We start from the raw sequence: 22,917 nt of genomic DNA on the forward strand, positions 1-22,917 counted from the left end.
TTGCAATGATTTCCTAGTCAAAATCACCTTAATCTACATCTATTTTAGAAAAAAAGAAAATGTGTTTTGATTAGTTGTTTTAACTCTAGCTGTAATCCTAAGCAATACAGTTTGTTGGTTCTTAAGAGAGGGCAACTATTTACAAGATAGCAAGGGATTTTGTTTCTGTAATACATGTTTTCAGTTTGTTTGTGTACATTCATGCGCTGTTTTTCTTGCCCATTTGAAGTAGCATTAAGTGCTTCAAAAATATTACATTTATGTACAAAAACAAGCCTTAATGCAAGAGGATTTCTCCAAAGAGAACTCTGTAATAGAAGGCCATTCACTTAAAAACAAAAATGGTAAATTGTGCATCTGTCTACTCCTTTCTGGCAGTGTTAATTATAGAGTATGCATAGAGATAAAGCAAAGCACACATACAGTTTAATATATAAAGAAATGTATTTTTTATTAAAATTTTGAGTAGCTCCTCATTTCAGGTACATGCACATCCCACTTATCTAATCTTGTAGTGATTGTTTTCCAAGATAAATTTTACAGTCTTTGAAGACACCAAATAATTTCAAAAACTGGGAAGCAACTATTACAGCATAACTTGCCATGAAGTCTCAAGTTTGCCAGTAAATCAGTTCTACATCTAAAGTAATATTGTATAACAGATTATAAAGGGAAGCCTCGTTAGATTTTTATCTTGTAGGACCTAATATGGAATCAGTCAGTACCTAGTTGGGAAACCAAAAACATACAGTAATTAATGTACTATAGTATGCTTGCATTGATTTTTACATGGACTATATTTTAGCAGTAATAATGTCTGGCACCAGACTACAAATCAATAGGAGACACTATTGTGCTGTTGTTTTTAAAAAAAAAAAAAAATTAAGGACAACAATCTTTTGTTTAACCGGCACCATCTGAGATCCACATCCCAATTTCGCTATTGTAACGCTTGCTGTGTTATTTTAAATAATATTCTCATTCCAAACTTATATCACCAAATAAATACCCAGTCCTTGTACTAGCTCTGTTCTTCTCAGAAGAAACACATTGTCAGTTTTGGAAAACAAGCAAAACACTAGCATCAGATGGAAATGGGACTAGGTCTTCTGCATGAGAATATTCTTGAGGATTTGCGTTTGTCGTCTACAGTTCAAACACCATAATGTTATGCTTTGCTTTCCTTCATTGTTTTCTCTTAGAATTGTTCAGCAAGTTTCAGACTACTATGTGAACAGAAGATGAGCTAGAAACACTGGATGAGTTTCCTGAGAAGGTGTTACTGAATATGGAGGACAGAAAAGGGAGGAGTACGCTTGTCTGTACTCTACCAAAATCACTAGAAGAGTGAACAACACTTTCATTAGATTAAAATCTGTTTCTTTTTATTATGGCCGGGAAAATTCAGAATCTCAAACACAGTTGTAATCCAAAAGTTACTAATCTTGAAAGAAAAGTTAATTCTGGAGGTTCAATATCTTGTTGAACTCTTCCAAGGCCTCCAGGCTGAAGGGAACATGGCTGGTAGCAGTGAACAAATTCTGTCTGCTTACTGTTCTTTGGTAACTGCACAGGTGTAGAACTGTAACCTTGCACAAGGGAATTTCCAGTTGCCTCACAATATAGAGGGATAAGTTAAGTGCCAACTCCAAAGAAGCTGTACTGGAGCAAGCGGCAGGCAAGTGACCCAGGATGGAGGCAAAACAAGAAAGGCCGACATGTCCGCACCTGCGCAGTCATTCACTGAACATGCTTTCATAGACTTAAAACAAACAAAAAAAAAATCACCATTTGTAAGCTGTAACTTCACAAAATCCCATGAAAATGGCAGAAGGAAAGAAAAACACTACACTACTAAGTTGTAAGGTATATAGAAATCCAAGGACAACTATGGTACATATGAAGGATATTTTGCCTTATGTAAGGAAGTTATTTTACTTGAGACTTGGGGTCAGAACAGCCTCCAGAACAGTAAAGCCAATATTATGGCATGCTAAAAAATCATCCAGGCAGAAAAAAGAATACTCAATTAAGATTCCCGCTACTGATAATGCAGCCTATTTTAAAAAGGCAGGCCTGCAAAAGGAAAATAGCCTTTATTTAAGGAAAAAAGATCAGTATAAGCAATCTCTCTCTCCAAAGTACCTACTGTCCTTTTACTTCCAAGGCAATACCAGGCCTGCTTCCACTGTCTTTTCCTATTAGTAGCACAGAGTCAAGAAAAGCTGGCATAGGTAAATGTTAAAATCCATTGTCATTACCATTTGACTTAGCACACAGAATGAAGCTGATAGAAGTCATAAATTTTCCACTTTTTATACTGTGGTTAGTGTTTCAGAATTTTTTGAATAAAGAAATGGGATTATTACTTTTATACTAGGAAGAAAATAATCTAAAAATTAAATTAGCACAATGACCTTTAAGAGAAAGCATGTATGCAACCTCTATGAAGGTTGCTGCTAATATACAGGAAAATAAAAGCATTATTTTTTCTAGAATATCTTTAGATTAGCCAGCTGGTTCTCTTGCATACCAAAAGTTTAGAGGCTATTGGGGATCTACAGATCCCATTTCCATCAGCAGATGTTACACACACACAGTTCTTGGGGGGGGGAAAGGAGAAGAGCTTCTGTGATCACACCTTAAAATTGTTTTCTAAAATACATTACAAGTCTCAGAAATATTCAGCCAACATTTCTACAGAGGGTTGTGATTTAACTGTTTTACCATATGAACAATAGACTTAAGCCCAGAAAGATACATTTAAAAAGTTTGTTAGATAGGGGACACAATATTAGGAAATATTCCTAATTTGAAATTCTGTCTTAGAGTGAGGATTGAAAGCATTCAGCAACTCCCAGCATTTGACTTCCTATTTTTAGCCAGGAATGTGTGTGATCTAGTGCAGCACCATTTGCTTTTTTAAATTGATTGCACTGTCTTTTTGCTGGTATTAAATATACTGTCCTAATACCATTTACATAAATACCTGGAACCAACACAGCATTAAAAAAACCCACAAAAGCCCACAAAAACCTACTAACAAAGAAAAGCTTTTTCAGGGCTGTCAGGTTTCACCGACACAAGTTAGCAAGGATAGATCAGATACAGTAGAAAAAAAGAGTAGTATACAGTAGGAAAATAAAACAAAGCAGCACCCTTCAGAAGACAGGTTAAAGAGAATCCAGCATTACACCAGCTCTGATCTTCTGGGTTTAGTATTCAAGTGGCTGAGACACTGATCATTTACATTTCAAAGAACAAACTGAAGCTTGCTGACGATCTTCCACAGTGTGGGTGAGACTGCCTAACTCTGCATGACCTGTACCCACAGAAGCAGAGGAAGCACCTTCAGAGCCCACCCCTCCCAGCAGCATTCGTGCAACTCGAGCATTGTCTCTCTCACCCAAAGCAATCACATTTACCAACACAAAACCTGACCCAAGCATAATGGTAAACTGTTTCCAGACAGTAAGGTATACCACTTTCCATGAGTATCAATACATCTAGTGGAACTAAGTCTAAGAAATGTATATAAACAATGGCAGGTTGTTCACCTGCAGATGAAGGAATGAAGTGATTCAGCTAGCATGCATCTTGACTTCACCGATTCCCACACACCCCCCCCCCTTGCAGGTGCTATTAATGCAATGGAACCAACAGTCTAAATGTTGATGTTTGTCATGTTCTTTTGATTATGTCTACAGCAGCAGATGTCAACATGTCCCCTCACATTTTGTAGCACTAAACTTCACAGAGGAAGATCCGAGAGCCCCAGTGCCAAATTCCACTATCTGACCAACTTGGGGGCGGGTTTGTGTTGAAAAAAACATGCTTGAGAACAGAAAACTTGTCTAATGGGCCCAAATCATTGTTGTCTGAAAAAAGGAGCGATATATGCAAAAACAGCATTTGATCATTCTCTTCTTGTTGAGCTTTAAGTTGGGAACCAGTTTAGTGCACATTTGAGGAAAAAATTTGCTTTGGTTTTGTTTCCTGGCAGGTTTCTCCCCTCCTCACTGCTTAAAAGTAGATCTTACGAAATCAGGTCTCAGAGGTTTTCTAGAAGAATAAACACATGTGAGATGTTCTCTTTAGAACGATGGTTGCTTCGGTCAGATAACACACCATCACATCTCCCCATGGGGATAAAGGAGGGCGCTCATTTGTTCCCCCTCCTTTTACTCTAAAGGTATCAATTCATAAACCACAGTTCTTAGCTGAAGAATTTCTTTTCCCGCACTCTTAGAAATAATGCATAAATATATATGAAAAGATAAGTAAATAAAAAGGAGAACGCAACCTTTATTTCTTCCTTGGCAACTTAATATCTTCAACAGAACGTCTTTGAGAATTTTCCTGCCACTGACATGTAAGACCAGACCTCAGCTACTTCAGAGTCCTATTAAAGTAAATTGGGCACATGAGTTACACCCGTTTTCTCCACTGTAATTTTAAGTGCCAGTCCTAAAACAGAGTGCAAGTGGGGTGTCTTATCTTCCCCAATTCAAAAAGTCCCTCGCAGTCAAAAATAGCCTTAGTGAACTCCGTATCAACTTGATAGATAAGAGTATTTACATTTATCCTGCCTCTTTCTCCAACCTCACTGTGTCTAAAAAAAGCCAAGAACTTCTGTCTGTCTGAAGGATCATTTGAACATAGCATTCAGTCATGATAGGTTTAAAAAAGTAAAACAAACATTTAAAAAAATGAACATCTAAGCATTTTGGTTTCAATCTTTCTTGGAGTAACAGAAACAATCTTCATTTCAACACCCCCACACACACACATCTCCCCTCTTTTCTTTCACAAGAATATCCTACTTAGTTCACAGTCTGAAATTAACCTTTTATTTCAACAGCTCCACTACTTGCAGAAATAAACATTTTCTTCCTGGCACAGTAGTGACTATTTTAATATTCTTTTCAGACACTCTCTTCGTCGCAATCCTAATAAACACATTCAGGTTTACGATGAAGAGAGATCCTACCAGACAAATGGCAGCAAGGTTACAAGCTCGAGCTGGTGACCTTCTGAAAGCTTGTTTTCCAGAGCTGCCTGATGGGGTGAACATTCCAGCAATGTTATTCATTGAAACAGGAACTCCAAATATTCCCCTTTTCTAAACAATGTCATTTTAGCTTGACAACATATCATCACTGGCTTTCTTCTGTTCATCTCCTAGGTCACGAAAGAAAGGTGAACAATTTATCACTCATGAATCCCTGATTTTAATGCCGATATTAACTGAAATTCAATTCCATTGAATACATACTTTGAATATTATATACACATACATATGCAGTAGCATTAAGGCACAAAGGCTAAACACATCTGTCAGATCTGATCTGAACTGGGATGGAGATATAGCACTTTTCAGCTACAGTATCAAACTCTAGAGACTTACACTTCACAAATTCCTGATTTCTCTAAAGCCTTTAAGCTATTTAACCATTAGAAAGCAAACAACCGGATTTCCAGTTTTATAATTCATTTGACTTCAGCTTGCAAGAGTTAAAAAAGGGTTAGGTCATACAGGTTCATTTATTCTGAATACCACAAATCTTTAATGATTTGTCTGCTTTCTTTTCAGAAGGAGGATTTACAATTTGGATTATATCCCACAGAGCTATAGACAAAGGTGTCCTTCCATGTGCTAATCTCCTTTTGGCACAGAGATTTCACCTCTAAAACACTCCCTGGGTGACAGAGAGGGGGCCCACCCTCCTTTCGTCCCACACTGAGAAAGCTGATGCCATCACTTGAGATGTATATAGGTTTCTTATTTGGGTACTACTGCAATCCAAACTCCAAAGCTACCTTGTAAAACTTTTCTGCCTGAAAAGCAGACAGCTTCAGTCCTTACCTCACATCCTAAAAGGGCACCTTCAGTTTGCCAGGAAAGATTCAGAAATTCAGCTTGCTTCAGCATAGAGAATTACAGGGTACAACCCCAAGCAAATTAATAACACACCAAGACTCAGAAAATAAGGTCACAGCGTCTTTGGCATGGTTTTGAATAGGACAGTCACAGTTGGTCTATAGTCTTGTGTTAAGACCTTCTTTGAAAGCACACTTTTTATTAACCGTGGTAGAAAAACATGGATATGCCGGGTATGGGGATCAAGCCTCATGTTCCTCTACCCATTGTAAGTTATAGAAGAGAACAGAGCTTAGTTTTGTAGTGCCCTTTTCATATAGTTCCTTCCAGACCACTGAAGGAAGCTGAACCTGGGATACAGAGCTGATTACAGAAGCAGTTATCTCCACCGATGTAGATGTCCGTGGTATTCTACAGCTCTCCACTAAGTCCACCAGCTACCACCAAGGAGCATTGCCAAGCTTATCCTGCAACACAGGGGACTATAAAATAGCTGAATAACAAAGGAATACTTGCCTAGCTTTGTCTTTCTCCAGATTATCCCAGAGATTTTACAAACCTAAATGACTAGGAGCTACATTGTATTTGCATACCTCCTAGTGGGCAGGCATATATTTTCTCTTATGTTCTGGTAAGTAACTAAGTATCCTTAATAGTGCTCTACAATAACATGTATTCATGTTATTAGCATATTTCTCAAAAAGAGGAAATTTTCTTTTTTCTCTCCATCAGTGTTAAAAATAGTCTTCTTTTAAAGTAACCGGCTGCTTCCTGACAGGATCTAGTTTACACCTCAACTGGTACCACTATAAAGGTATTTCTTCAAAACATTTAAATTAAGTGCAGCTTTATTTGTTGACACTGCTATAATTTTAAAACTACTTTTGTCAGTCTACATAGCCCCTACTTGTGTTGTCTCAAACTGATGGAGTGAGGACAATGCAGTACCTTTGCTTGCAGTTACATTTTTTTATAAAGGAGTCCAACTTTTCAAAAGGTAGTTGTCTTCCCCTGTCAAAGTCAAAAGGATTTAGTCGTCCAAAGCGGCACAATTTAGAGCCTTATCTGTGTATGGTCAAGAACAACTCTTCATAAAACAATCCTTTAACTTTAAAAGGAAATTAGAAGTATTTAGTATAGTTCCAAGCAAGCAACTCTTGCCAAGTGGCTGTCAGATCAGAATGCTGTGCAGTATACTTGACAGAAAAGCAAGTGCAGTAACAAGAAACCAACCTGAGATTTAGCACTGGAATAATTCAAACTCTGCCAAAAAGAATCACACAATAAGTGCACACTGTAACAGAGCTTTTGGGATTCTTATTCATGCATATCTAGACTCTCACACCTACAATCATGCACTCTATTGTTTCAGGTGCTCCTCAAATTTAGCTCTAAGAGTTACACTTAGGCTACCCTTAATAAAAAAGTAAATCTGTATTTTAAAAAAAGTTTTTCAAAGAGTGGGAAAATAACTAAAAAATACAGAGGAAAAAATCCATCACCCTCACACGCTTGGAACAATAGGACTGTAGAAATATGATAGTCATACTGCAGAAGTACTCTAACCTGCACCATTAGGACATTTTTACAGATCTAAGTAGTTTTTCTACTTATAACTCAAAGGCTACTAGCACTACACTTGATGCACTTCCCCTTCCCACTTGGGCCTCTCCCCACCTCTGCCAAAGCTGTGAATTAAAATACAAGCACACCATATTGGTGTGAAACTAGTTAAATTACCAGGATTAGTTATTCTGATGCATATTCTCTTTTGCAGTGCACCTGTGTTAGGCAAATGCATTTATATTAGTGCAAACGTCTTTGTTGAGGCTAACTATAAACTAAAAGGAAAATATAAATATTTCAGTGATTAGAACATCAAAACATCTAAAAGGTGAGGCATTAGATGTCAGAGGACTGGAGCTGGAAGTCAAATTAGTTTAAGGGCTTAACTACACCCCTGGAATGAAGTGATATTCATTGCTGGAAATACCGAGCAGACTCTGACAAGTCTAATTAATGAATAGAATTCTTGTGTCTTTTATAATACAGCTTTAAACTGTTCCTACTCAGCAGGCTCAAAATTATTTCATTGAGGGGTACAGGGGCTATTGAGCTGAAATTGCAGCCGTTTTGCTCAGCTCGCCTCATGTCATACCAGAATCCCAGGGAGTTTTGTACTGCATGCTAGCATCCCCCTTGCCCCTTCCCTCCAAAAAGTAAACTTAACCATAGTATCACAGTGAAAAACTCTGGAAGAAGTTCACATCTCTCTGTGCACTGCTTAAACTTTCAAAGATACTTAAAACTGGTTTCAGGGTATACTTTCCCATCCCGATCTTGCCCAGGCACGCATCAGTGAAGTACAGCCTTCGCACGTCCACACATTCCCATATTCATAACCACCAAAATGGAGGTCTATAAGGAAGACTGTTTCATGTTCAGGTTTCCATATGCCTACCAAACCTTTTCTGAGCCCTGTAAAAAGCACTAAACTAAGACAGGTCATCTAAAGTTTATTAGAGCATCTGTGCGTTCCAGCACGGAGTTCACAAATCTTGAATGCAAGATTATTCAGTCAATTTAACAAGATTAGCCAGCCTGCTTTTTCCACTTTCTGTCATTTCTTCTTCCATAACAAGCTAGCTTGTAGCTAAGGGAAGCCAAGCTCTTTTAAAGCTTTATTCTTTCACAGCTAGTAAAGTACAGCATTTACAATTGGGAGCTATCATGTCAGAAGCACAGTAGTTTCTCATGGGTCATTCAAAGTGTGCTACACAAACCAGAAACAAGAAAATAGAAAGGAGACAGGGAAGAAAGGAGACTAATTAACAGTTCTAAATTTTAGTTAAACTCTGTTCAACCTTCTGCTTCTCAGATCCAGCTAGACAGCTAATAAGCCTCATGGAATTCTGGCTCTTAATTAACACACAATTATTTCTCCAGAAGGATTAGAAGTTTCACCAAATGCTCAAGAAGTCAGTTTCTACAGCTCAAATTAGATTACTGCCTACATTTAGGAGCAAGGGTTACTGCTCCATTTTCTATTTGTAACAAGCTATTTTTTTTAAATACAATCACATCTTTAAAGGAGATAAAGGACGCCTGCATTTTCATTGCACAAAGCTTCCCTCTATGGGAGCACGTAACTTTCCCAGCCAATAATTCAGTTGCTTGACATGAAAAGATAACAGCCATTAATGTAAGCATCCCAGTTACACTTTAACTGTCTGAAAGCAAAACTATCTGGGATTCGCCTTCAGAAGGGTGGCTGCTCCAACATCTTATAGGCCCAAGTCCGAGACTCTCTGCTCCCTAGCAAGGAGCTGATCATCACAAGCAAAACACTAAGCAAAGCAAAACCAGATGCACCCAGCGGCTTACACCACTAACTTCCATCAGCATGAATGATGTATTGTAAATGGCACCCTTCCCAAAGCAGACCACCTTCTCTGTTGGCAACTAGTCCTTCCTGAACTTCTGGCTAAACACATGCAGTCCATTTTAAAGCCCTGCCTCAGTTTTGTGAGAGCAGCAGAAGGTGAGTTTTAAATCACAACACTGAAGCGCTTGCCTTTAATGGGACAGTCAACCTTCAGACCTCCCCCTCTTACTCCCCCTCCTCCCCCCCCCCCATCTACAGCTGTCTTCAAGCCAAAGCCAGCTATCAGTCTTACAGTCACACAGATTTCTTCCTCACAAAGTAAAACAGTGCAACCATCTCCTTTCCTCTAAACATGCTAGCTTTTGTCTGCTCCTTCTGGCTGCAACTGCACTTCATCAAGAAAAGCAGCTCTGTGCTGCAAATTAATACATGTTACCTCAGTATATCACTTAGGGAATTCGAGTGCACAATGCTGGAAAGGCTTAGAAGACTGATGAATCAGACCAGCTTTAAACTTTAAAACAAAACTGTATTATTCTCACTTGTTGGCAGCAACATGCTACGGTTACCCCTTACGCCTTGTTAATCATTTTTGCTGCATGCAGAACTGTCAGTCTTCCACATCTCTATCCTAAACCAGCTGCGAGCAGCATGCAGCACCACAGAGCTGATGGCAATTCTCATTGCAGAGGTGAATGTGATCTGGCCTGACTGACAGCTCCTCAGCTAGCAAAGCTGGGGCTGAGACAGGCTTGCCTTCTCTTCTCTGCCTTTCTTCCTCCTTCAGGTTTCTGCTACTTACTCCCCTGTCATCCCTCCAAAGGGGGGGTCATCTGCTTCCAGTAACGCTTACCTTGTTTTTGCCACTCACCCCTCTGCATTTGGTCGGACACTCTGCACGTTTATCTTGCAGCTTTTTGTTGTTTGGATGTTTCCTATGTGCAGATACCCTCATCTTTGTGGCCCCTTTGATGGTCACATTGCTTATATATTGTATTTAGCTATGCCATCAGTGCTACAAAATACTCACATACTGGGTTTTTTTAACCGTCTTAGCATGCTCTTATTTAGATTCAAGGCAGACTAACATTATTACATCCCAATTAATGCACTTGTCAGTTGTAGGTGTCATAAGCCTTTGCTTTAGCTATGCCTAGATATACAACTGCCAGGCTAAACAGGTGCCCTTCTATCTATGGTAGTAAAGAATTTCTTCTACAGCCTGTGCTACACATACCTTATTTTCATACTGGCAGAGAAAGTTTAATGTGATATGGCTAAAAGTGATAACAGGAACAGAGTACAAAGCAGGGGGTAAAGACTTTTTTTCTCCAGAAGAAAGTTCAAAAAAATGTTGAATATCATTTGAAAAGCAATGTGTTATTTTTGATAATACAATCTAGATAGAAGCAGGAATTGCTACTGTATTTACACTACTAATACTCAAGAGTTCTCCCTGGCCAGCACTGATGTGGTCTGCTATCCTGGAATATTACCCTTCCCTTATTCCATCAACAGACTCATTCTTCAAATCCACAGATTAGAGCAATACAGCAATAATGATTTGCCTAGTATATTTTGTCTATGACTTACCAACTGTGACACCAACACTAAGCAAACACACACAAAAAATATTTTTTTCTACCATTTCTACTTGGTATCACTTGACTTACCTCTTTCTGATTTCCCTCATCCATAAGTATTTTTATAAACACAGATCCTACTGAAGAAAAAGAATGAGCCCTTGGCCCATATTTTGAAGGCTGTTTGTTTACTACACACACACAGAGAACACAAGCATGGAGTTTAGACAACTTAGAATGTTTAAAATAGAATAAGGAAAATTGATTCCCTGCAAGGAAATTAAACAATGTACTCATTATCTGGATGGCATAGAAAGCATGCATTTAATTTCATGTTGCATACATTTTTATTTCCATTACACCAGTTTCATTATGGCCTGCCAACAAAGTTTTCAAGCTTAAAGTTCTGGTGAGTTTTTCTGGAAAAACACCACTGGCTATAGACCAACCACTGTGGGTATACTTCCAGCCAGCTGACGAGTCATGAAATTATAGTTTGGGAGTCCTGGGCACCTGGAGAAGCAACTAAAAAGGTTTTCTGACTGCTCAGTGCCTGAAGAAGTCGCTTAACAAAGTCCATGACTGAAGATCTACCTCCAAAACTGTCAGCCTGGTTCCTGATCCCACTACTGATCTCTCCAGACATTACGCTCACCCTGACATTCCTGGTGGTCAAGCCCCAAATCCTCATCACCCACAAGTATCTGTATGACAGTCCTGCCACAGTTCCTGATGCTTGATCATCTGCCAAAACTAGAAAACACATGGATCAAGCCAAACCATCCGCTAGGAAACACATGGATTCAGCCACTTACTTCCAAGCTCTCTGCACTCTGTTGAATGGGAGAGCTCCTCAAGCACCATGGTGGAGACAGGTCCTGCCCTCCTGCAGCCCATGGCCTCATGCTCGCAAAGAGCAGGGTCATGCACTCACTGAGGTATTGCCAGGGCACAGAGAAGGAAACACACAGAAAAGCTCAATGAAACAAAAATCACTTTTTTACATGATAGCTCTGTAGATTTAGCAAGCATCTAAAGTCGGGCCTGGGGATCACCCTTGGAAAGGCACATTTTCTCCTCCTCCACCTCTGCTCAACTCACTGGGCCAGCAGCAAGGGCCATTTTGGCCAAGAGCAAGCAGCCCCTGAGCCAGTTGCTGGGCTTGGGCTCAAAGAGCCTGGGCATCTAACGGGTGCTGGTGACCCTCCAGCTCACATGGGGCTCTGGCCACCCACAGGCAGGGCAGAACACTTGTAAGCAGCAGGCTGGTGGGGACGGGTACTGCCCCTGCACTGGCTCTCACTACAGCTCTTCCTGGGGGGCTGTTGGCCCCTGCCTCCCAGCCAGCTGCCTAGCAACAAAACCACCAGCATAGAGAGACACACAATCCTAAAAAAATCCAAAACAAATCACGCACAAATCAAACATACCAGGAAATCTAACCAGGCCAGGAAGATTCATCACATGAGATGACCAGTACTGAAGGAGCTGATGAAAGACAGCAACACCAAGGACCCACTTCAGGGAGCCACAGAGACCAAGCTTTCTCCTTCCAAACAGCCTACACAAACAGCACCAGCACCAGCACCAGCACCAGCACCAGCACCAGCACCAGCACCAGCACCAGCACCAGCACCAGCACCAGCACCAGCACCAGCACCAGCACCAGCACCGCCGCCACCCCCCCCTCCCAGCTACCTCATCAGAGTAGCCCCCTAGCAGCTTCTTAAACCCTAGCTACGTTCCATGTGTATTGATTAACAAATAATTGCTTTATACTTTCAAGCTATGTATGTCCCACTCGCAGAGCATCATTGCACCTGGCAACAGGCACCCAAATAAACTAGCCCAGAAGTGGAGTGATAACTGCTTACCCACAGTCAGGTGGTAAAAAAGTCATCTTCCTTGAGACAGGAAGTGTGTTTGGCCATGAGCTCGTCATGATCACCATTAGGTATTGCTACACCATTCATGTATGCCAGACACAGCTGAAACCCTTGGTGGGCCATCACAGCATTTTCACCTAGCCACAAGGTAGGCGCCATCAGTGTTGGTCCTGGCATCGCTTCCTGTGTGAAAGCAGGGTGCCAGGCTGCTCCATGGCTCAGGTACCTTCCCAACCACTGATGCTACTACAACGCTGGCCAGCCACAAAAATGAATGAAAAACCTATACGGAGGCATGTGTAACTCAGCCACTGAGTCTGTCACATGGAGTGTGAAGGAACATGGATATGGTGGCTGGCGTTGTCACGTAGAATAGGAATAACTACTGTGAGCTGATGGCTGCTCCAGATTTATGGGTTTTTTTAATATATATAGGCAAACTCAGCTCAACTTCTGGTTCTTCCTAATTTTAAACATTTACCAGCACTTTTATTTAATTATATATGCCTTTAAAATACTGTTGATGAAAACTTACTAAGTTTCCATAGCACCTTGTGGGTATCTTCCCATTAACATTTCTTAGACTTTCCATAAAGGTGTGATTTATGGCCTTATTCTGCAACCGCCCATAGGAGGGATTTTGAATTCACCGAGACAATCTGCATGAGTAAATGTTACTCATGTACATTAGTGGTTTCCAAGTCAGGCAATTAACTTACAAATGTTTGCAGGCTCTTTCTTCATTTTTTTCATACCATAGTCAGGCACAATATTAATATCCAGTACTGAGTCTAATAAGATTTCCATTACCTTCTGGGGTTAATAATGAACACAGCAGGGACAAAATCAGTATCACTGTATTAACTATCATTAAATAGAGTATCTAAGCATCAGCATCATAGTGACTGAAAAGCCTAGTGTATATAAAAAAATTGTATTTGTCTACTTATCTCATTCAAATTCTAACTTTAACATTAAGCCTTGGATTTTAAAATTAGTAACACACAAACACATTGTGCATGGTCAATTAAATCGAACTCTACTATTTCACGGAATTGCAGAAACTGTGAAAACCAGAAGTTAACTTTATTTCAGCCAGTTTCAAACAAGTATTTTAGATTTTTTTTTCATTAATTAAAAAAATTATCTGTCGTGGATTTTAAAGACGCTATTCTCTGAAGAATTAGACCCTAGTATGACCATTTCAACTTAAAAACTGAATCCATGCTACATACTATAGTAGTAAAATTAAATTTTACTACATTCCTTCATTAGCAACATGCATCTGTGTAATTAAAATACTTACAGTTATCAAATCTGAGGCATGTATTATGTCTGGTCTACCACATGGAAGTCTGTGGTAGAGGGTTCAAGGCATATTCTCTACCAGCTAACCTCGGGCACTTAATTTAAGTGTTTGAGTGGACAAGTAGGCTCCATACAACCTGTCAAGCCAGCAAAGAGAGACAAACCCAAACCAACCACGTAAATCTGAAGTCACCTCCACACGTGATAAAATGATGGCAGAACCACATTTGGGGAAAAGGAAGGAAAAAGCGAAAATGCCTCTTTGTCTAGGAGGAAGTCAGTAAAACAGAATGGGGAGAGGACACACAAGGGATCCCAGCTCCTCACGTGCTCAAGGCAATGAACTCACCCCAGCACTCCGATAATCCCATCCGAACTACACGGCGTGCAAGGGAGAAGGGCAGGGCTAATGTCTCCTGCAGTCTCCTCCCACTATGGACTCAGGATACAGACAAAAGCATGAGCCTGCAGGTGGCACAAGGTGGACACAACCCAAACTCAGATGATGATGCCTACGCATGGCTCTTCCCTGCACTGTTCTCTGTTAATAGCTTGATGATGGGAAGAGAGGCACCACGCGATCGCTGATTAAGCTCAAAATGCACAAGTCAGCACTGTTCTGGTCTGAGAAAGTTTATTTATGGCTGAACCCTACTTGGGAAGACCTGCTACCCACTCATACTGTTGCAACAGACTGCAGCCACTCCAGTTTTAAAAGTAATCCTACTGTTCTTAATGTGAACCACACACCAACAGCGTAATTAATACTAGTTGGCATTTATTAGCAGTTTGAGATACAAGGCAGTGCATGGGCTTAGAAATGTGTGGCCTCTTAAGGCAGGCCTCTTCAGGAAAAAAAGGTAACACAGCACAGAAATACCATGAGACTTTGCTTGCAGCTTCATAACCTGCTTTTTTTGAGATTGGTTTGACAGGTGAAATACACAGAGCAAAAAGATAAACTTTCTAGGACTAAATCTAGACCATCCTTGAATACCAAACATCTTTTAAAATACACAATTAAAATGACACAGTTTCATAAGTATCACAATTTATCTTCCCACACAAATGAGAACAAAATTAGTTTTAAATACCTCAGAAGCAAATTTTTTCCTCCTTCAGAATCAAAAGGGGCTGAGTACTTTTTGAACAAAGGGATTGACAGCAAACACCTGCAAGCATCTGTAGCTACATGCATTTCTCATTTACATCTTTATTTTTCTCCTTCTTCCTCGAAGTAATTAAAATCTTCCCTTTGCTGGAAGGCCCACGAGGAACCATCTCAGGGGAGCTGCTCTGAGAGATGACGAGGTCCTGAGGTGAACCAGCTTCCTCCGGGTCCTCGGTCAACATCATCTCCACCGCACTACGGGTTGTGCAGCGCTCCCGGCAAACCTTTCTTGGTGCTACCCCAGCAAGCACCAGTGGCACGTGGAAATGCCGTTTCCGTTGCTCAGTGGACTGAACCTAGGCTTGTGCCTCTGCCTGAGGGCTGACTCACTCAGCTGACTTCCACCCCGACTGACCTAGCCTCATTTTGTCTGCAAGAGTCGAGCTGTACTTTAGGTAAGTGCAGCTAAATTTGGGAGATGATAACTTTATTTCTGCACATCCACTCAATTAATCTCTTCCTGCACTGTCACTGATAATAATTCTCCAAGAATTACCGATTAAGTCATACACTTAAAATTGTTTTCTGAAACCTCCTATTGTCATCCAAGAACTTTGACAGTGACTGTTGTCCTTACAGCTCGTTACCCATCAGCATCATCACATCCAAAATAAGGATTATGGTTTTGCATCTTCATTCACAGGACTATAAATGTAGTGGAGGGATTACCACTTCATATTCTACCTCTTATTTGCTAGAACTTTCCTTACCCAGTTTTCTCTCTGGGATCTTTGAAAATAAGTATTTCCTTATTCTTTTCTGGTATTTTCTGCAATTCCTCCTTATCTCCATTATTACTGCTGAAACTATTCACTGTTCCTTCCCATTTTGCAAAAACCTTAAATTCCCTCCCCACCCAAACTGTTTCAGGGCTTTTACTTCTGCTGTATATCAGATAGGCTAAAGCTCTAGTTTTCTGTTTTGCTTAATCCTAATTAAACTTCTGGCCCACATACAAATGATACCTATTACCTCTGTGGAAGCTTGTGCTTTTGACTAATCTAGAAATATTAATTTTCCTATATTTTTTGTACTAAAGGAAGCTGTCTTTAAAGATGAGCAACTTTGCTCTTCAAACACTTTATCAGTGAAAACCACACAGAGATGTAATCTGCTTTCTTACAGCCCTCCCTGCATCAATCTAGGATGAGGCGTTTTGTACTACCTACGAACCAGAACACTATTTAAAACAATTTAACTACGATGGGACATAAATATTCAGATTACAAAATAAATAAGTGAATTGAGAAGATTAAAAAAAAAAAGTGTGGGAAAATTAACCCTGATGTAAAGCCAGCTAGTTAAACTGTATTCTTGCTATATAGCCACCATTAGCCAACCCCTGCAGTTTCCAGATGTTTATTACAGGATGTGCCTGGACAAATCTTCTTTCATGAAAGCTCTTTTACACAAAGACATTAAAGTTTAAGTACCTTAACACAAAAGCAGACCTTTTAAAGGGGATTTGCTTGAACTTTCTATACACAAAAACAGCTGGAAAGGGAATAGAATGACAATGAAGTAAAACAATACTTACAGACAACCAGTCAGTAAATCTCTATCTTCTTCTCCTTTCGGCACAAAAGCGAACTCCATACACCATCAGCACTGTGCACACAACAGTCCTATTAATCTCACCGTTTTCTAGAAGATTAAGGGCCTGATCAAAAGAACACTAAAATCGCTGGAAATCTTGCTATTTGCTTGAACAACTTTGGATCTGGTCCATACTGACTCCATAACTGCTCATAACAACTCAGCTTAAAGCTGTAAGAAAACAACTCTGGTTATAACCTTCATAAAAATACAGTAAAAAGGAACACATGTTTTCTTTCTATTTACTTTACTTTACATAATTTTTAAAAGGGAAACTTCCAGCATTTGGCTCCACAATATAATCCAATTCATTTGGTCTGAGGAAGCGAAAGGAAAATACCACAAAGCATAGAAGTTTGGTTCCCTATTCTGAGATATCATTATTCACAGTGAAAATAACTATTATTTTATCCCTTGGTTTAATGCTGAACCAAAAATTACTTGCCAAAAATTGGGGGGCACAGTAGGACATGCTTTTTCTTTCTAGAAAACACTCCCTGTATTGCTGGTTCCAGAGTCTTGGTTCTGCATTTCTTCCGTGTCCCAACTACCTACAGTCTTTTCATCACAATTTCACATGTTCATTAAATCCTAGGTCAGACTTCTGTAACCAACAGCTTTACTTTCACTTGTATGTATGCATGTGTGTGCATATATATATATATATATATATATATATAGTAGAGCAAGGCCAAAAAATGAATATATCATCAAATGATAAAAACAAGGAACATGATTCCAAAACATTTTAACTAAAACTTATGCTGGTTGGATACTGACCATTCCTAATTTCAGGCAAGGCTTCTACTGTTTGCAGTGAGTGCCAGAGACAATATGTTTCTATTGTTCCTGTAAGAGAAAACAAAAACCAAAAAACATGATCAAAGAACAGCTATCCACTGGCTGACAAACACACACAGATTTGCAGGACAAATGAAGCCGTGTCTACATGCAGGATCTCATCTTACCCCAAGTAAAAAAAACTGTGTCAAAAACTCCAGTGATTTAAGTGGGACTAGAACAGATGCCAAAGTTATGATGCTCTTAGAGCCAGAAAGGTTAAACCATTTCATAATTTTTTTTCTACTACTCTCACAGACTGAAAGCTATTATTGCCTAATGCCACATCTGGCAACCAGGTGGTACTGAGAAAACCTCTATTCTAATTTTACAGGTATTTTAATAAATTTATGCTAGGCTATTTAGATCACTAATATATGATTAGCATCTTCTATACATGAGTAGATAGAACATATACATGCTATCTGATCACCCAGCAATAACAAGCTGGATCAGGTTCAAGTTAATCAATCACGATCCTAGTAAAACAGACAAATCAAGCAATATGGAATACCTACTCACTTCTTCCAAATCAAGACAGATGTTACCTATGATCTAGCATATAGGGCACAAGCAGTAAACCTTGCCATTCCAAAATTAACTTCTCTATATATTCTGAAGACATTTGAATAAGCCAAACATGTTTACATCGGGCTGTATTTTGGCCATAGCCACAGCATTTTTGATGCGGCACTGGAAGCTCTAAAACTGCATTTTTCATACTGCCAAACCACAACAAGTTCCTATAGAAAGTTAGGATGCCCAAAGCAGACATTTCTACTTCTGTCTCATTTCAGTAGGCAGGCTTACAGAAAACCCTTCTCGGACTGGACTCCTACACAGTAATGAAGTCCAATTCCTGTATAGGACCGTCTCACTCGTGCACCCAATTCACTTCCAGTGAGAAAGAACATTATGCCCATTATACATATATAAAGACTAAGCCATGGAAAAGTAAAGCAGTTCTTCCAAACTCCCACCACTAGCAAAGAAAGAGCACAATCCTGTCTTCTAACTTTGGTACTACATCAAATGGCAGTTTTTGCCATTCCCTAAATGCACATAAGCTCTGGAAACTGTTTTATTACAGCATTCATTTCTAGAAATTTTCAGAACCAAATTGCTACCCAGAAAGCTCATTTTGGTAGGAAAAAAATACCGTTAGATAGTCTAGCTCCATTTTTTGTGATTCAGGTATTATCCTCCCTCTTCCTACGGAGATCACAACACAAGGTGGTTATTTATTACCTATTGAAAATTCTCAAAAGAAGCATTAAAATTTACAGTTTTATATCTACAGTTCTGTAGACGAAGACTTCTGGTGATGCTATAATATTCCTGAATTCTGATCAAGGATTTTCAGTTAATATTCTTTGATAGTGCCCTGTAAGCCTATAGTTACATTGCAAAATCAATGTATACAAGTATTATTTGGCTTTTCTATCTCTGCCTGCAATAAGAACCTCATTTCTGAAGCTATTTATTGGCACTTTGGTAATGCTGTAAAGGCTGTTTCTTCCTTCCTAATTGTGCTTTTGTTCCTTTCAGTACTGAGCAAAATACGGCAAAGGGCCAGAAGTACATATCCCTTCTTTCCAGCAAATTGAACGTGATAAACTAGTTTCCTGGCCACCTCCAGATTCTTAGAAACTACAGAGTGGTGGAAACTGGGCGACACGAGTGCACCCCAGATCCCTACTGCCTAACATTACAGCAGCATGGGAGAGCAGCAGACAACTTTCTAACACATTCTTCCAGAAGAGGATTTCCCAATTAAAGCCGATCGTAGGCCACAACCCGTAATCGTGAGCAGTTGGTCCAAAATATTCCTGCTTTGCTATTAACACTGCCTTTTACAGCACGCAATGACCCGCTTTCACTGTCTCCCCCAATTACAGGGAAATCTATGAGAATCACCGAAAGCCAGCAAACTCTTGAATGCTTTTCAAAGCTAAGAAAATCCAAGCCTTCCTACAAGATTTCTATCATCTTCCCACTCTACCCTAAATCACATTTACATGACTCACTCTTCCATTTTACACTTCCCACAACTTGAGTCCTTCCTGTCTTCTCTTCCTTTCCCCCCCCTTTCCTGCAAATCTCTTTACTTTCATGCTTAGCTCACACAGTTATTGCAGTGCCCATGTTACATTTTTCTCCACTAAATCGATTGCTTCTTTAAGCCAGCTCTCTGCCTTCTGGAGACAGACACTCCCCTCGTGACCGCGCAGCAGTGCAGATTACTACGCAACAGCGCGCTGCGTCGCTACTTTTGTTTGTAATGAGCATAGCTCCTCTTTTTGTGCGGGCAGCACTTTGCATATTTGCAGCCCAGCCGCTGCCTCCCACAGCTGCAGGATTCGCCAGCCCACCCTTTCGCAGCTCCAGCTCCCTGGCATGCCGCGGGCTGCAGAAGGGCAGGCTGCTGCTGGAGGAAGGATGCTCTCCGTGCCCGCAGCACCGGGGCCCGGCACCGATGCTCGGCAGTCGGGAGGATCAGCCACCGAGGCCATACGGCCGCTGCGCTGAGCTCCGTCACGCCGAGGTGACCCTGCCAGCTAGTCATGGGGGTAATGTTTTGCAGTCTCGAGTGGCGGAGGTGACCAGCCTCTTCCGAGAGCTTGGAAGTGTGTTGAACCAAAAGGCATTGACACTCACTGGAGGCAGGATCGGTTTGGTACTGGCCCTGGTGCCTGCTGAACTCGATTGCAGCTGCATTCCCCTCTCCCCCCACACGTACATCTTGTAGTACTGTCATTTCTTCCCAAGCTTAACATCAAGGTTCATGTAATTACATATAAGCATATGTATATTATTGTATATGCACACGTTACTTCAAAAAGATTTGCATAGTAAAGCCTGCAAAATGAGAAAACTCCAATATTAAAGGAAGCAGGTGTGATTCAGCAGCTTGTTGTGGCCATGTCAGGAGACAGTCACATGTGGCTGCAAACTTCTTTAGTGCGTATCGTGCCAACTCCACTTCCTATAAAATTGTAATCAACTCCAGAGCTCTTCTCATCATACCCAAGTGCTTCGCAAGTATTCATGCATTCATGTCAAAATACATTCGGCAATACTGTGCTAGCCCCTCTTCAAACAGAGGAACTGGGGCATACGTTATATATGTTAACATACAACAGCATTTGGCATTCAACATTTTTTACTCTAAGATCTTTCTTTTCCTTCTTCATGCACTGTATACTGTAACAGAGGCTGAAGTCCTGCAAGTACTAACCGGCTCCGATTCAACGTCAGCAGCACTGCTCGTTGTGTGCACTGATCAAACAGCAAAAGCTTTCCTGGAAAAGATCTTGTCCCAGAATAAAAATCCGGTACCGTTTGAGTCCCTTGTTCCAACAAACAAACTGCAGGACTGATGGGCAGCAGAGAGGGATCTTTCAGGCATGGATCACCACAACGTACAGGCTCAGTAGAAGCAACATCGTAAGTTCAACATTCAAATCAAACATTTCCAAAGTCTGATTATGCAACTTGCACACTTTGTTCATAGTTTTCCCAAAGTTTTGCTGAGCGAGGTGTATCATCCCTGTCTGCTGTAGCCGCAGCGTCCTGCTGACCAGAGCAACTCCGCGGCTGTGTAAGGCAGCGGCTGCTGGGCCAGCGTGGCCCCCCGAGACCCCGACTTTAGCACGGGCTTCTGTCGAGACAGACAATCTTTTGGTTTGATTCCTTAATTGAAAAACTGTTATTGTAGCAACACCAGGCCCCAGCTTGCATAATGAACAGAGTGGGGACCACTGAGATCTATAGCACAGACTACTCCTACTTTACCTAATTAACTAAGAGCTAGCAGTTGTGAGCTTTCCATATGCATATGTAAAGCCTCCTGACAAAAGGGAAGGGGAACTCTTAACAGCTCTTTTGTTGCCGTTGTTAGACTGCAGGAACTTAGGAAGCTGCTGAAAAGGCTGGTAGGATATTTAGCTTTGTGGTTATAGTCTGATTGCTTTTGCTTTTAAGTCTAAATGCTTTTTTAAATTTTTCTCTTATCATTTGTTTTGCTGTACTTGTACTTTCACAGTCATTTCTGTATACTTGTGATCTCCTTTTTCTGCCATTCTATGCGTTGCCCTATGTGTATGCTTTACTTTTTCTACTTTCTCCTGCTAACCTACCACCAGTGGGAGTAGTAAGCATATGGATGGTAAGCGTAACCATGCTCCGAATCTATATCCAGCTCTACAGAGCAACCTGTAGAAGCCTGGAAATAATTATTCTAAGAAAAATGGTGTTCATCGTTCACAGCAATTGCATGGAACATATGAACTTGCACAGTTTCTGTCATCTAGTCCAGCTACTAAGCAGGAATTGTGAGAGGAAACGCCCGGTGCAGATTTTGCAAGGACCAACTGACAAATGTCTGAGTGTGTAAGCTGAGGCTTTTCAAGGACTTATCGCTTTGGTGTGTCTTCCTAAGAATGGCAAAAAGCGCTCTTGAGACCTCCATCTGCTAAAGTCACTCTTCCAAAATGGGGAGGTGGTAAAATCTCTGAAGTGAATGTTGCAATATTTTTAGCATAGACAAAATAATGTGTTTTCCTTGATTACTGCCTCATAAATGACTAAACTGCTTCCCAGCTGGAACTTCCTCAATAATCAAACTGAGGTGGGTAACACTATGGAAAAGCTGGTGCTAGCCAGACGCAATTTCAGGAGAAAAAAGCAAGCACCCGAGTATAGGGTCTTACAATGTGAAGACTCAAATAGAAAAATGAAGCTTTAAGTATTGGTAGTGAAAGTAGTAAAAATACAGACCTGCGCTCTCTTCCTAAGTAACTACATAATTCTAACATCATTTCTCCCGTCTTTCTCCTTTCCCTTCCCAGTCGGTGCTATTGTTATCTGCTGTGTAGTTGGTATGATGACTCAGATGATAGAATTATGGTGGAGATTATATATACGTGGAGCACAGAGGCCCAAGAGTGCGAAATCTCCTGGGCAAACAATCTAGGGTGGGTGTTTTCATTATTTATTTTGCTAAGCACTACGCATACAGTATTATAAGGATAAGAATAAAAGTTTCATATTGTTAAGTACCGCTTTCAAGCTGAACGTCAGAATCAGCTATGCTTTAGTTCAAGGCTTGAACTTGCTGTTGAAAGGAAAATCAACAGAGCAATTTTCTTTATCATGAGCAACTACATCTACCTATGGCTTTGAGTGTATAATAAGAAGCTTAGCAGAGTTTCAAGCCACCGGAGTTTTCCACTGCAGTTCTGTCCTCATTTGCTCTAGTAATCATT

General features: G+C 40.4%; 1 long non-coding RNA gene across 4 annotated transcripts in view; it reads right to left on the reverse strand.

Moving 5' to 3' along the window:
• Window positions 1-22,917, reverse strand: part of LOC142361410 (uncharacterized) — a 39,321-nt gene that overhangs the window by 12,451 nt on the left and 3,953 nt on the right. The window contains exons 3-5 of one of the 4 annotated variants that reach the window (XR_012764007.1): window positions 20,889-21,026; window positions 17,591-17,659; window positions 16,752-16,981 (exon numbers count right to left, since the gene is read on the reverse strand). This is a non-coding gene — a long non-coding RNA (uncharacterized LOC142361410). Of the gene's footprint in view, window positions 1-16,751; window positions 16,982-17,590; window positions 17,660-20,888; window positions 21,312-22,917 lie in introns of all 4 variants that reach the window. The other 3 variants (XR_012764006.1, XR_012764008.1, XR_012764005.1) reach the window with 3 other exon arrangements.

This window comes from Opisthocomus hoazin, chromosome 5, assembly GCF_030867145.1.
Source record: "Opisthocomus hoazin isolate bOpiHoa1 chromosome 5, bOpiHoa1.hap1, whole genome shotgun sequence".
Classification (NCBI taxonomy): domain Eukaryota; kingdom Metazoa; phylum Chordata; class Aves; order Opisthocomiformes; family Opisthocomidae; genus Opisthocomus; species Opisthocomus hoazin.